The following is an 18,549-nucleotide window of genomic DNA, read 5'->3' as shown; positions in this document are numbered from 1 at the left end:
AAGCCAATGGAGCTATGCACTTATAAATTATCTAGATTGACGAATTCATAATAAAGGTTTTTTGGGTTAGATCGCGTTTATTTATAAATGTGTCGTAACCCTCCACCACCCGACACGGCCAATCAGCAAAAAAAGGTGTCACGTTGACAAAAAGACAAATAATTCACTACTTTAGCCCACCGGTGTGTTGAAGAGCGAATCCACATTTACAGTTTGAGTACGACGTTTCGCTGGTAAATACAACCAGCATCATCGGGCAATTCGCCAGAATGGTAAAGCCCTCCCTTGCTCCCGGTTTTATATAGAGCAGCAGGGTGACGTCATCACTTAACTCATATCAGGTGCAGTGATTAGAGGTGGAGGGGGGGGGTATTGTAATTATATGATCGATTAGTAATCAGTCATTGGTTATGATTAGTAATGAGTTGTAGATTAGTAATTCTTTAAATCAAAATGTAATGTGTATTATTTAATTATACGCTTCCAGGCCGCACTAAGCCTGTAGCTGTCAGAGCGATTAAAGTTATTCTTGTTCCTCTCAATTTCAATGGATTCTCTAATTAGTCTTTGCCAGTAATAATTAGTTTTACACAACACTGCAACATTGTCAAAATCAATTGAGTGTCCTTGTTGACAAGCATGTTCTGCCACTGCCGACAGTTGTGTTTGAGATAATTTAATATTTCTCTTATGTTCTTTAAGTCTTACGCTGATGTTACGTCCCGTCTGTCCAATGTAGCAGCTGCCACATAAACAATTAATCCGATATACACCTTCTGTTGACTCTCACCCCTACAACATTCACGCTCACTCCTGCAACATCCACGCTCACACCTGCAACATCCACACTCACCTCGCTAACATCCACACTCACCCCAACACCATCCACGCCCACCCCAACCCCATTCACTCTCACCCCTACAACATCCACGCTCACTCCTACACCATCCATGCTCACCTTCACAACCTCCACGCTCACCCCCTACACCATCTACGCTCACTCCTACATCATCAATGCTCACCTTTACAACGTCCATGCTCACCCCTACACCATCCACGCTCACCCCTACAATAGCCACGCTCACCCTTACACCATCCACGCTCGCCTCTACAACATCCACGCTCACCCCTACACCATCCACGCTCACCACTACACCATCCACGCTTTCCCCTATACCATCCACACTCACATCTACACCGTCCATGCTCACTCATACAACATCCACTCTCACCCCTACACCATCCACGCTCACCCCTACAACATCCACGCTCACTCCTGCAACATCCACGCTCACCCCTACACCATCCACGCTCACCTCTCCAACATCCACGCCCACCCCAACCCCATCCACTCTCACCCCTACAATATCCACTCTCACTTCTACACCATCCACGCTCACCTTTGCAACCTCCACGCTCACCTTTACAACCTCCACGCTCACCCTCTACACCATCTACGCTCACTCCTGCAACATCCACTCTCACCCCTACAACATCCACGCTCACCCCTACACCATCCACGCTCACCCCTACACCATCCACGCTCACTCTTACACCAGCCACGCTCACTCCTACACCAGCCACGCTCACACCTTCACCATCCAAGCTCAACCCTATACCATCCACGCTCACCCCTACAATAGCCACGCTCACCCGTACACCATCCACGCTCACCTCTACAACATCCACACTCACCCCTACCCCATCCACGCTCACCCCTACAACATTCACGCTCACTCCTGCAACATCCACGCTCACCCCTGCAACATCCATGCTCACCTCGCCAACATCCACACTCACCCCAACACCATCCATGCCCACCCCAACCCCATTCACTCTCACCCCTACAACATCCACGCTCACTCCTACACCATCCATGCTCACCTTTACAACCTCCATGCTCACCTTTACAACCTCCACGCTCACCCCCTACACCATCTACGCTCACTCCTACATCATCCATGCTCACCTTTACAACGTCCACGCTCACCCCTACACCATCCACCCTCACCCCTACACCATCTCCGTTTACTCCTACAACACCCACGCTCACTCCTGCCACATCCACGCTCACCCCTACACCATCCACGCTCACCCCTACACCATCCACACTCACCCCTTAAACATCCACACTCTCTCATACAAAATCCACGCTCACTCCTGCAACATCCACACTCACCCCTACACCATCCACGCTCACCCCTACAATAGCTACGCTCACTCCTACACCATCCACGCTCACCCCTACACCATCGACGCTCACCCCTACAATAGCCACGCTCACCCCTACACCATTCACGCTCACCTCTACAACATCCACGCTCACACCTACACCATCCACGCTTACCACTACACCATCCATACTCACCCCGACACCATCCACTCTCACCCCGACACCATCCACTCTCACCCCAACACCATCCACTCTCACCCCAACACCATCCACCCCACACCCAACCCCATCCACTCTCACCCCTACAACATCCACGCTCACTCCTACACCATCCACGCTCACCTTTACAACCTCCACGCTCACCTTTACAACCTCCACGCTCACCCCCTACACCATCTACGCTCACTCCTGCAACATCCACTCTCACCCCTACAACATCCACGCTCACCCCTACACCATCCACGCTCACCCCTACACCATCCACGCTCACTCCTACACCATCCACGCTCACACCTTCACCATCCAAGCTCACCCCTACACCATCCACGCTCACCCCTACAATAGCCACGCTCACCCCTACACCATCCACGCTCACCTCTACAACATCCACACTCACCCCTACACCATACACCCTCACCCTGACAACATCCACGCTCACCCCTACAACATCCACCATCACCCCAACACCATCCACGCTCACCGCTACAACATGCACCCTCACTCCTACACCATTTACGCTCACTTCTACAACATCCACGCTCACCCCTACAACATCCACGTTCACCCCTACAACGTCCACGCTCACCGCTACACCGTCCACGCTCACCTTTAGAATGTCCACGCTCACTCCTCCACCATCCACGCTCACCCCTACACCATCCATGCTCACCCCTACACCATCCACGCTCACCACTACACCATCCACGCTTTCCCATATACCATCCACACATCTACACCATCCATGCTCACTCATACAACATCCACTCTCACCCCTACACCATCCACGCTCACCTTTACAACATCCACTCTCACCCCTACACCATCCACGCTCACTCCTGCAACATCCACGCTCACCCCTACACCATCCACACTCACCTCTCCAACATCCATACTCACCCCGACACCATCCACTCTCACCCCGACACCATCCACTCTCACCCCGACACCATCCACTCTCACCCCAACACCATCCACGCCACACCCAACCCCATCCACTCTCACCCCTACAACATCCACGCTCACTCCTAAACCATCCACGCTCACCTTTACAACCTCCACGCTCACCTTTACAACCTCCACGCTCACCTTTACAACCTCCACGCTCACCCCCTACACCATCTACGCTCACTCCTGCAACATCCACTCTCACCCCTACAACATCCACGCTCACCCCTACACCATCCACGCTCACCCCTACACCATCCACGCTCACTCCTACACCATCCACGCTCACACCTTCACCATCCAAGCTCACCCCTACACCATCCACGCTCACCCCTACAATAGCCGCGCTCACCCCTACACCATCCACGCTCACCTCTACAACATCCACACTCACCCCTACACCATACACCCTCACCCTGACAACATCCACGCTCACCCCTACAACATCCACCATCACCCCAACACCATCCACGCTCACCGCTACAACATGCACCCTCACTCCTACACCATCTACGCTCACTTCTACAACATCCACGCTCACCCCTACACCATCCACCCTCACCCCGACAACATCCACGCTCACCCCTACAACATCCACGTTCACCCCTACAACGTCCACGCTCACCGCTACACCGTCCACGCTCACCTTTATAATGTCCACGCTCACTCCTACACCATCCACGCTCACCCCTACACCATCCACGCTCACCCCTACACCATCCACGCTCACCACTACACCATCCACGCTTTCCCCTATACCATCCACACATCTACACCATCCATGCTCACTCATACAACATCCACTCTCACCCCTACACCATCCACGCTCACCTTTACAACATCCACTCTCACCCCTACACCATCCACGCTCACTCCTGCAATATCCACGCTCACCCCTACACCATCCACGCTCACCTCTCCAACATCCATACTCACCTCGACACCATCCACTCTCACCCCGACACTATCCACTCTCACCCCGACACCATCCACTCTCACCCCAACACCATCCACGCCACACCCAACCCCATCCACTCTCACCCCTGCAACATCCACGCTCACTCCTACACCATCCACGCTCACCTTTACAACCTCCACGCTCACCTTTACAACCTCCACGCTCACCCCCTACACCATCTACCGCTCACTCCTGCAACATCCACGCTCACCCCTACAACATCCACGCTCACCCCTACACCATCCGCGCTCACCCCTACACCATCCACGCTCACCCCTACACCATCCACGCTCACCCCTACACCATCCACGCTCACCCCTACAATAGCCACGCTCACCCCTACACCATGCACGCTCACCTCTACAACATCCACACTCACCCCTACACCATCCACCCTCACCCCGACAACATCCACGCTCACCCCTACAACATCCATTCTCACCCCAACACCATCCACGCTCACCGCTACAACATCCACCCTCACTCCTACACCATCTACGCTCACTTCTACAACATCCACGCTCACCCCTACACCATCCACCCTCACGCCTACAACATCCACGCTCACCCCTACAACATCCACGTTCACCCCTACAACGTCCACGCTCACCGCTACACTGTCCACGCTCACCTTTACAATGTCCACGCTCACTCCTACACCATCCACGCTCACACCTACACCATCCACGCTCACCCCTACACCATCCACGCTCACTCCTACACCATCCACGCTCACCCCTACACTGTCCACGCTCACCCCTACCACATCCACGCTCACCCCCACCACATCCACTCTCACCCCTACACCATCCACGCTCACCACTACACCATCCATGCTTTCACCTATACCATCCACACTCACCTCTACACCGTCCATGCTCACTCATACAACATCCACTCTCACCCCAACACCATCCACGCTCACCTTTACAACATCCACTCTCACCCCTACACCATCCACGCTCACCCCTACAAGATTCACGCTCACTCCTGCAACATCCACGCGCACCCCTGCAACATCAACGCTCACCTCGCCAACATCTACACTCACCCCAACACCATCCACGCCCACCCCAACCCCATTCACTCTCACTCCTACAACATCCACGCTCACTCCTACACCATCCATGCTCACCTTTAGAACCTCCACGCTCACCCCCTACACCATCTACGCTCACTCCTACACCATCCATGCTCAGCTTTACAACCTCCACGCTCACCCCCTACACCATCTACGCTCACTCCTACATCATCCACGCTCACTCCTCCAACATCCACGCTCACCCTTACACCATCCACACTCACCCCTTCAACATCCACGCTCTCATACAAAATCCACGCTCACTCCTGCAACATCCACGCTCACCCCTACCACATCCACGCTCACCCCCACCACATCCACTCTCACCCCTACACCATCCACGCTCACCACTACACCATCCATGCTTTCCCCTACACCATCCACGCTCACCTTTGCAACCTCCACGCTCACCTTTACAACCTCCACGCTCACCCTCTACACCATCTACGCTCACTCCTGCAACATCCACTCTCACCCCTACAACATCCACGCTCACCCCTACACCATCCACGCTCACCCCTACACCATCCACGCTCACTCTTACACCAGCCACGCTCACTCCTACACCAGCCACGCTCACACCTTCACCATCCAAGCTCAACCCTACACCATCCACGCTCACCCCTACAATAGCCACGCTCACCCGTACACCATCCACGCTCACCTCTACAACATCCACACTCACCCCTACCCCATCCACGCTCACCCCTACAACATTCACGCTCACTCCTGCAACATCCACGCTCACCCCTGCAACATCCATGCTCACCTCGCCAACATCCACACTCACCCCAACACCATCCATGCCCACCCCAACCCCATTCACTCTCACCCCTACAACATCCACGCTCACTCCTACACCATCCACGCTCACCTTTACAACCTCCATGCTCACCTTTACAACCTCCAGGCTCACCCCCTACACCATCTACGCTCACTCCTACATCATCCATGCTCACCTTTACAACGTCCACGCTCACCCCTACACCATCCACCTTCACCCCTACACCATCTCCGTTTACTCCTACAACACCCACGCTCACTCCTGCCACATCCACGCTCACCCCTACACCATCCACGCTCACCCCTACACCATCCACACTCACCCCTTAAACATCCACGCTCTCTCATACAAAATCCACGCTCACTCCTGCAACATCCACACTCACCCCTACACCATCCACGCTCACCCCTACAATAGCTACGCTCACTCCTACACCATCCACGCTCACCCCTACACCATCGACGCTCACCCCTACAATAGCCACGCTCACCCCTACACCATTCACGCTCACCTCTACAACATCCACGCTCACCCCTACACCATCCACGCTCACCACTACACCATCCATACTCACCCCGACACCATCCACTCTCACCCCGACACCATCCACTCTCACCCCAACACCATCCACTCTCACCCCAACACCATCCACCCCACACCTAACCCCATCCACTCTCACCCCTACAACATCCACGCTCACTCCTACACCATCCACGCTCACCTTTACAACCTCCACGCTCACCTTTACAACCTCCACGCTCACCCCCTACACCATCTACGCTCACTCCTGCAACATCCACTCTCACCCCTACAACATCCACGCTCACCCCTACACCATCCACGCTCACCCCTACACCATCCACGCTCACTCCTACACCATCCACGCTCACACCTTCACCATCCAAGCTCACCCCTACACCATCCACGCTCACCCCTACAATAGCCACGCTCACCCCTACACCATCCACGCTCACCTCTATAACATCCACACTCACCCCTACACCATACACCCTCACCCTGACAACATCCACGCTCACCCCTACAACATCCACGTTCACCCCTACAACGTCCACGCTCACCGCTACACCGTCCACGCTCACCTTTACAATGTCCACGCTCACTCCTCCACCATCCACGCTCACCCCTACACCATCCACGCTCACCCCTACTCCATCCACGCTCACCACTACACCATCCACGCTTTCCCATATACCATCCACACATCTACACCATCCATGCTCACTCATACAACATCCACTCTCACCCCTACACCATCCACGCTCACCTTTACAACATCCACTCTCACCCCTACACCATCCACGCTCACTCCTGCAACATCCACGCTCACCCCTACACCATCCACACTCACCTCTCCAACATCCATACTCACCCCGACACCATCCACTCTCACCCCGACACCATCCACTCTCACCCCGACACCATCCACTCTCACCCCAACACCATCCACGCCACACCCAACCCCATCCACTCTCACCCCTACAACATCCACGCTCACTCCTAAACCATCCACGCTCACCTTTACAACCTCCACGCTCACCTTTACAACCTCCACGCTCACCCCCTACACCATCTACGCTCACTCCTGCAACATCCACTCTCACCCCTACAACATCCATGCTCACCCCTACACCATCCACGCTCACCCCTACACCATCCACGCTCACTCCTACACCATCCACGCTCACACCTTCACCATCCAAGCTCACCCCTACACCATCCACGCTCACCCCTACAATAGCCACGCTCACCCCTACACCATCCACGCTCACCTCTACAACATCCACACTCACCCCTACACCATACACCCTCACCCTGACAACATCCACGCTCACCCCTACAACATCCACCATCACCCCAACACCATCCACGCTCACCGCTACAACATGCACCCTCACTCCTACACCATCTACGCTCACTTCTACAACATCCACGCTCACCCCTACACCATCCACCCTCACCCCGACAACATCCACACTCACCCCTACAACATCCACGTTCACCCCTACAACGTCCACGCTCACCGCTACACCGTCCACGCTCACCTTTATAATGTCCACGCTCACTCCTACACCATCCACGCTCACCCCTACACCATCCACGCTCACCCCTACACCATCCACGCTCACCACTACACCATCCACGCTTTCCCCTATACCATCCACACATCTACACCATCCATGCTCACTCATACAACATCCACTCTCACCCCTACACCATCCACGCTCACCTTTACAACATCCACTCTCACCCCTACACCATCCACGCTCACTCCTGCAATATCCACGCTCACCCCTACACCATCCACGCTCACCTCTCCAACATCCATACTCACCTCGACACCATCCACTCTCACCCCGACACCATCCACTCTCACCCCAACACCATCCACGCCACACCCAACCCCATCCACTCTCACCCCTGCAACATGCACGCTCACTCCTACACCATCCACGCTCACCTTTACAACCTCCACGCTCACCTTTACAACCTCCACGCTCACCCCCTACACCATCTACGCTCACTCCTGCAACATCCACGCTCACCCTTACAACATCCACGCTCACCCCTACACCATCCACGCTCACCCCTACACCATCCACGCTCACCCCTACACCATCCACGCTCACCCCTACACCATCCACGCTCACCCCTGCAATAGCCACGCTCACCCCTACACCATGCACGCTCACCTCTACAACATCCACACTCACCCCTACACCATCCACCCTCACCCCGACAACATCCACGCTCACCCCTACAACATCCACCCTCACCCCAACACCATCCACGCTCACCGCTACAACATACACCCTCACTCCTACACCATCTACGCTCACTTCTACAACATCCACGCTCACCCCTACACCATCCACCCTCACGCCTACAACATCCACGCTCACCCCTACAACATCCACGTTCACCCCTACAACGTCCATGCTCACCGCTACACTGTCCACGCTCACCTTTACAATGTCCACGCTCACTCCTACACCATCCACGCTCACACCTACACCATCCACGCTCACCCCTACACCATCCACGCTCACTCCTACACCATCCACGCTCACCCCTACACTGTCCACGCTCACCCCTACCACATCCACGCTCACCCCCACCACATCCACTCTCACCCCTACACCATCCACGCTCACCACTACACCATCCATGCTTTCACCTATACCATCCACGCTCACCTCTACACCGTCCATGCTCACTCATACAACATCCACTCTCACCCCAACACCATCCACGCTCACCTTTACAACATCCACTCTCACCCCTACACCATCCACGCTCACCCCTACAACATTCACGCTCACTCCTGCAACATCCACGCGCACCCCTGCAACATCAACGCTCACCTCGCCAACATCTACACTCACCCCAACACCATCCACGCCCACCCCAACCCCATTCACTCTCACTCCTACAACATCCACGCTCACTCCTACACCATCCATGCTCACCTTTAGAACCTCCACGCTCACCCCCTACACCATCTACGCTCACTCCTACACCATCCATGCTCACCTTTACAACCTCCATGCTCACCCCCTACACCATCTACGCTCACTCCTACATCATCCACGCTCACTCCTCCAACATCCACGCTCACCCTTACACCATCCACACTCACCCCTTCAACATCCACGCTCTCATACAAAATCCACGCTCACTCCTGCAACATCCACGCTCACCCCTACCACATCCACGCTCACCCCCACCACATCCACTCTCACCCCTACAACATCCACGCTCACTCCTACACAATCCATGCTCACCTTTACAACCTCCACGCTCACCCCCTACACCATCTACGCTCACTCCTACATCATCCATGCTCACCTTTACACCATCCACGCTCACCCCTACATCATCCACGCTCACCCCTACCACATCCACGCTGACCCCCACCACATCCACTCTCACCCCTACACCATCCACGCTCACCACTACACCATCCATGCTTTCCCTTATACCATCCACACTCACCTCTACACCGTGCATGCTCACTCATACAAAATCCACTCTCACCGCTACACCATCCACGCTCGCCTTTACAACATCCACTCTCACACCTGCACCATCCACGCTCACCCCTACAACATTCACGCTCACTCCTGCAACATCCACGCTCACCCCTGCAACATCAACGCTCACCCCGCCAACATCCACACTCACCCCAACACCATCCACGCCCACCCCAACCCCATTCACTCTCACCCCTACAACATCCACGCTCACTCCTACACCATCCATGCTCACCTTTACAACCTCCACGCTCACCCCTACACCATCCACGCTCACCCCTACAATAGCCACGCTCACCCCTACACCATCCACGCTCACCTCTACAACATCCACACTCACCCCTACACCATACACCCTCACCCTGACAACATCCACGCTCACCCCTACAACATCCACCATCACCCCAACACCATCCACGCTCACCGCTACAACATGCACCCTCACTCCTACACCATCTACGCTCACTTCTACAACATCCACGCTCACCCCTACACCATCCACCCTCACCCCGACAACATCCACGCTCACCCCTACAACATCCACGTTCACCCCTACAACGTCCACGCTCACCGCTACACCGTCCACGCTCACCTTTATAATGTCCACGCTCACTCCTACACCATCCACGCTCACCCCTACACCATCCACGCTCACCCCTACACCATCCACGCTCACCACTACACCATCCACGCTTTCCCCTATACCATCCACACATCTACACCATCCATGCTCACTCATACAACATCCACTCTCACCCCTACACCATCCACGCTCACCTTTACAACATCCACTCTCACCCCTACACCATCCACGCTCACTCCTGCAATATCCACGCTCACCCCTACACCATCCACGCTCACCTCTCCAACATCCATACTCACCCCGACACCATCCACTCTCACCCCGACACTATCCACTCTCACCCCGACACCATCCACTCTCACCCCAACACCATCCACGCCACACCCAACCCCATCCACTCTCAACCCTGCAACATCCACGCTCACTCCTACACCATCCACGCTCACCTTTACAACCTCCACGCTCACCCCCTACACCATCTACGCTCACTCCTCCATCATCCACGCTCACCCCTACAACATCCACGCTCACCCCTACACCATCCACGCTCACCCCTACACCATCCACGCTCACCCCTACACCATCCACGCTCACCCCTACACCATCCACGCTCACCCTTACAATAGCCACGCTCACCCCTACACCATGCACTCTCACCTCTACAACATCCACACTCACCCCTACACCATCCACCCTCACCCCGACAACATCCACGCTCACCCCTACAACATCCACCCTCACCCCAACACCATCCACGCTCACCGCTACAACATCCACCCTCACTCCTACACCATCTACGCTCACTTCTACAACATCCACGCTCACCCCTACACCATCCACCCTCACGCCTACAACATCCACGCTCACCCCTACAACATCCACGTTCACCCCTACAACGTCCACGCTCACCGCTACACTGTCCACGCTCACCTTTACAATGTCCACGCTCACTCCTACACCATCCACGCTCACCCTTACACCATCCACACTCACCCCTTCAACATCCACGCTCTCATACAAAATCCACGCTCACTCCTGCAACATCCACGCTCACCCCTACCACATCCACGCTCACCCCCACCACATCCACTCTCACCCCTACACCATCCACGCTCACCACTACACCATCCATGCTTTCCCCTACACCATCCACGCTCACCTTTGCAACCTCCACGCTCACCTTTACAACCTCCACGCTCACCCTCTACACCATCTACGCTCACTCCTGCAACATCCACTCTCACCCCTACAACATCCACGCTCACCCCTACACCATCCACGCTCACCCCTACACCATCCACGCTCACTCTTACACCAGCCACGCTCACTCCTACACCAGCCACGCTCACACCTTCACCATCCAAGCTCAACCCTACACCATCCACGCTCACCCCTACAATAGCCACGCTCACCCGTACACCATCCACGCTCACCTCTACAACATCCACACTCACCCCTACCCCATCCACGCTCACCCCTACAACATTCACGCTCACTCCTGCAACATCCACGCTCACCCCTGCAACATCCATGCTCACCTCGCCAACATCCACACTCACCCCAACACCATCCATGCCCACCCCAACCCCATTCACTCTCACCCCTACAACATCCACGCTCACTCCTACACCATCCACGCTCACCTTTACAACCTCCATGCTCACCTTTACAACCTCCAGGCTCACCCCCTACACCATCTACGCTCACTCCTACATCATCCATGCTCACCTTTACAACGTCCACGCTCACCCCTACACCATCCACCTTCACCCCTACACCATCTCCGTTTACTCCTACAACACCCACGCTCACTCCTGCCACATCCACGCTCACCCCTACACCATCCACGCTCACCCCTACACCATCCACACTCACCCCTTAAACATCCACGCTCTCTCATACAAAATCCACGCTCACTCCTGCAACATCCACACTCACCCCTACACCATCCACGCTCACCCCTACAATAGCTACGCTCACTCCTACACCATCCACGCTCACCCCTACACCATCGACGCTCACCCCTACAATAGCCACGCTCACCCCTACACCATTCACGCTCACCTCTACAACATCCACGCTCACCCCTACACCATCCACGCTCACCACTACACCATCCATACTCACCCCGACACCATCCACTCTCACCCCGACACCATCCACTCTCACCCCAACACCATCCACTCTCACCCCAACACCATCCACCCCACACCTAACCCCATCCACTCTCACCCCTACAACATCCACGCTCACTCCTACACCATCCACGCTCACCTTTACAACCTCCACGCTCACCTTTACAACCTCCACGCTCACCCCCTACACCATCTACGCTCACTCCTGCAACATCCACTCTCACCCCTACAACATCCACGCTCACCCCTACACCATCCACGCTCACCCCTACACCATCCACGCTCACTCCTACACCATCCACGCTCACACCTTCACCATCCAAGCTCACCCCTACACCATCCACGCTCACCCCTACAATAGCCACGCTCACCCCTACACCATCCACGCTCACCTCTATAACATCCACACTCACCCCTACACCATACACCCTCACCCTGACAACATCCACGCTCACCCCTACAACATCCACGTTCACCCCTACAACGTCCACGCTCACCGCTACACCGTCCACGCTCACCTTTACAATGTCCACGCTCACTCCTCCACCATCCACGCTCACCCCTACACCATCCACGCTCACCCCTACTCCATCCACGCTCACCACTACACCATCCACGCTTTCCCATATACCATCCACACATCTACACCATCCATGCTCACTCATACAACATCCACTCTCACCCCTACACCATCCACGCTCACCTTTACAACATCCACTCTCACCCCTACACCATCCACGCTCACTCCTGCAACATCCACGCTCACCCCTACACCATCCACACTCACCTCTCCAACATCCATACTCACCCCGACACCATCCACTCTCACCCCGACACCATCCACTCTCACCCCGACACCATCCACTCTCACCCCAACACCATCCACGCCACACCCAACCCCATCCACTCTCACCCCTACAACATCCACGCTCACTCCTAAACCATCCACGCTCACCTTTACAACCTCCACGCTCACCTTTACAACCTCCACGCTCACCCCCTACACCATCTACGCTCACTCCTGCAACATCCACTCTCACCCCTACAACATCCATGCTCACCCCTACACCATCCACGCTCACCCCTACACCATCCACGCTCACTCCTACACCATCCACGCTCACACCTTCACCATCCAAGCTCACCCCTACACCATCCACGCTCACCCCTACAATAGCCACGCTCACCCCTACACCATCCACGCTCACCTCTACAACATCCACACTCACCCCTACACCATACACCCTCACCCTGACAACATCCACGCTCACCCCTACAACATCCACCATCACCCCAACACCATCCACGCTCACCGCTACAACATGCACCCTCACTCCTACACCATCTACGCTCACTTCTACAACATCCACGCTCACCCCTACACCATCCACCCTCACCCCGACAACATCCACACTCACCCCTACAACATCCACGTTCACCCCTACAACGTCCACGCTCACCGCTACACCGTCCACGCTCACCTTTATAATGTCCACGCTCACTCCTACACCATCCACGCTCACCCCTACACCATCCACGCTCACCCCTACACCATCCACGCTCACCACTACACCATCCACGCTTTCCCCTATACCATCCACACATCTACACCATCCATGCTCACTCATACAACATCCACTCTCACCCCTACACCATCCACGCTCACCTTTACAACATCCACTCTCACCCCTACACCATCCACGCTCACTCCTGCAATATCCACGCTCACCCCTACACCATCCACGCTCACCTCTCCAACATCCATACTCACCTCGACACCATCCACTCTCACCCCGACACCATCCACTCTCACCCCAACACCATCCACGCCACACCCAACCCCATCCACTCTCACCCCTGCAACATGCACGCTCACTCCTACACCATCCACGCTCACCTTTACAACCTCCACGCTCACCTTTACAACCTCCACGCTCACCCCCTACACCATCTACGCTCACTCCTGCAACATCCACGCTCACCCTTACAACATCCACGCTCACCCCTACACCATCCACGCTCACCCCTACACCATCCACGCTCACCCCTACACCATCCACGCTCACCCCTACACCATCCACGCTCACCCCTGCAATAGCCACGCTCACCCCTACACCATGCACGCTCACCTCTACAACATCCACACTCACCCCTACACCATCCACCCTCACCCCGACAACATCCACGCTCACCCCTACAACATCCACCCTCACCCCAACACCATCCACGCTCACCGCTACAACATACACCCTCACTCCTACACCATCTACGCTCACTTCTACAACATCCACGCTCACCCCTACACCATCCACCCTCACGCCTACAACATCCACGCTCACCCCTACAACATCCACGTTCACCCCTACAACGTCCATGCTCACCGCTACACTGTCCACGCTCACCTTTACAATGTCCACGCTCACTCCTACACCATCCACGCTCACACCTACACCATCCACGCTCACCCCTACACCATCCACGCTCACTCCTACACCATCCACGCTCACCCCTACACTGTCCACGCTCACCCCTACCACATCCACGCTCACCCCCACCACATCCACTCTCACCCCTACACCATCCACGCTCACCACTACACCATCCATGCTTTCACCTATACCATCCACGCTCACCTCTACACCGTCCATGCTCACTCATACAACATCCACTCTCACCCCAACACCATCCACGCTCACCTTTACAACATCCACTCTCACCCCTACACCATCCACGCTCACCCCTACAACATTCACGCTCACTCCTGCAACATCCACGCGCACCCCTGCAACATCAACGCTCACCTCGCCAACATCTACACTCACCCCAACACCATCCACGCCCACCCCAACCCCATTCACTCTCACTCCTACAACATCCACGCTCACTCCTACACCATCCATGCTCACCTTTAGAACCTCCACGCTCACCCCCTACACCATCTACGCTCACTCCTACACCATCCATGCTCACCTTTACAACCTCCATGCTCACCCCCTACACCATCTACGCTCACTCCTACATCATCCACGCTCACTCCTCCAACATCCACGCTCACCCTTACACCATCCACACTCACCCCTTCAACATCCACGCTCTCATACAAAATCCACGCTCACTCCTGCAACATCCACGCTCACCCCTACCACATCCACGCTCACCCCCACCACATCCACTCTCACCCCTACAACATCCACGCTCACTCCTACACAATCCATGCTCACCTTTACAACCTCCACGCTCACCCCCTACACCATCTACGCTCACTCCTACATCATCCATGCTCACCTTTACACCATCCACGCTCACCCCTACATCATCCACGCTCACCCCTACCACATCCACGCTGACCCCCACCACATCCACTCTCACCCCTACACCATCCACGCTCACCACTACACCATCCATGCTTTCCCTTATACCATCCACACTCACCTCTACACCGTGCATGCTCACTCATACAAAATCCACTCTCACCGCTACACCATCCACGCTCGCCTTTACAACATCCACTCTCACACCTGCACCATCCACGCTCACCCCTACAACATTCACGCTCACTCCTGCAACATCCACGCTCACCCCTGCAACATCAACGCTCACCCCGCCAACATCCACACTCACCCCAACACCATCCACGCCCACCCCAACCCCATTCACTCTCACCCCTACAACATCCACGCTCACTCCTACACCATCCATGCTCACCTTTACAACCTCCACGCTCACCCCTACACCATCCACGCTCACCCCTACAATAGCCACGCTCACCCCTACACCATCCACGCTCACCTCTACAACATCCACACTCACCCCTACACCATACACCCTCACCCTGACAACATCCACGCTCACCCCTACAACATCCACCATCACCCCAACACCATCCACGCTCACCGCTACAACATGCACCCTCACTCCTACACCATCTACGCTCACTTCTACAACATCCACGCTCACCCCTACACCATCCACCCTCACCCCGACAACATCCACGCTCACCCCTACAACATCCACGTTCACCCCTACAACGTCCACGCTCACCGCTACACCGTCCACGCTCACCTTTATAATGTCCACGCTCACTCCTACACCATCCACGCTCACCCCTACACCATCCACGCTCACCCCTACACCATCCACGCTCACCACTACACCATCCACGCTTTCCCCTATACCATCCACACATCTACACCATCCATGCTCACTCATACAACATCCACTCTCACCCCTACACCATCCACGCTCACCTTTACAACATCCACTCTCACCCCTACACCATCCACGCTCACTCCTGCAATATCCACGCTCACCCCTACACCATCCACGCTCACCTCTCCAACATCCATACTCACCCCGACACCATCCACTCTCACCCCGACACTATCCACTCTCACCCCGACACCATCCACTCTCACCCCAACACCATCCACGCCACACCCAACCCCATCCACTCTCAACCCTGCAACATCCACGCTCACTCCTACACCATCCACGCTCACCTTTACAACCTCCACGCTCACCCCCTACACCATCTACGCTCACTCCTCCATCATCCACGCTCACCCCTACAACATCCACGCTCACCCCTACACCATCCACGCTCACCCCTACACCATCCACGCTCACCCCTACACCATCCACGCTCACCCCTACACCATCCACGCTCACCCTTACAATAGCCACGCTCACCCCTACACCATGCACTCTCACCTCTACAACATCCACACTCACCCCTACACCATCCACCCTCACCCCGACAACATCCACGCTCACCCCTACAACATCCACCCTCACCCCAACACCATCCACGCTCACCGCTACAACATCCACCCTCACTCCTACACCATCTACGCTCACTTCTACAACATCCACGCTCACCCCTACACCATCCACCCTCACGCCTACAACATCCACGCTCACCCCTACAACATCCACGTTCACCCCTACAACGTCCACGCTCACCGCTACACTGTCCACGCTCACCTTTACAATGTCCACGCTCACTCCTACACCATCCACGCTCACACCTACACCATTCACGCTCACCCCTACACCATCCACGCTCACTCCTACACCATCCACGCTCACCCCTACACTGTCCACGCTCACCCCTACCACATCCACGCTCACCCCCACCACATCCACTCTCACCCCTACACCATCCACGCTCACCACTACACCATCCATTCTTTCACCTATACCATCCACACTCACCTCTACACCGTCCATGCTGACTCATACAACATCCACTCTCACCCCAACACCATCCACGCTCACCTTTACAACATCCACTCTCACCCCTACACCATCCACGCTCACCCCTACAACATTCACGCTCACTCCTGCAACATCCACGCGCACCCCTGCAACATCAACGCTCACCTCGCCAACATCTACACTCACCCCAACACCATCCACGCCCACCCCAACCCCATTCACTCTCACTCCTACAACATCCACGCTCACTCCTACACCATCCATGCTCACCTTTAGAACCTCCACGCTCACCCCCTACACCATCTACGCTCACTCCTACACCATCCATGCTCACCTTTACAACCTCCACGCTCACCCCCTACACCATCTACGCTCACTCCTACATCATCCACGCTCACTCCT

This window comes from Petromyzon marinus, chromosome 23, assembly GCF_048934315.1.
Source record: "Petromyzon marinus isolate PM22_M1 ecotype Great Lakes invasive population chromosome 23, UKy_Petmar_22M1.pri1.0, whole genome shotgun sequence".
Taxonomy (NCBI): Eukaryota; Metazoa; Chordata; class Hyperoartia; order Petromyzontiformes; family Petromyzontidae; genus Petromyzon; species Petromyzon marinus.
This window is presented reverse-complemented; position numbering follows the sequence as displayed.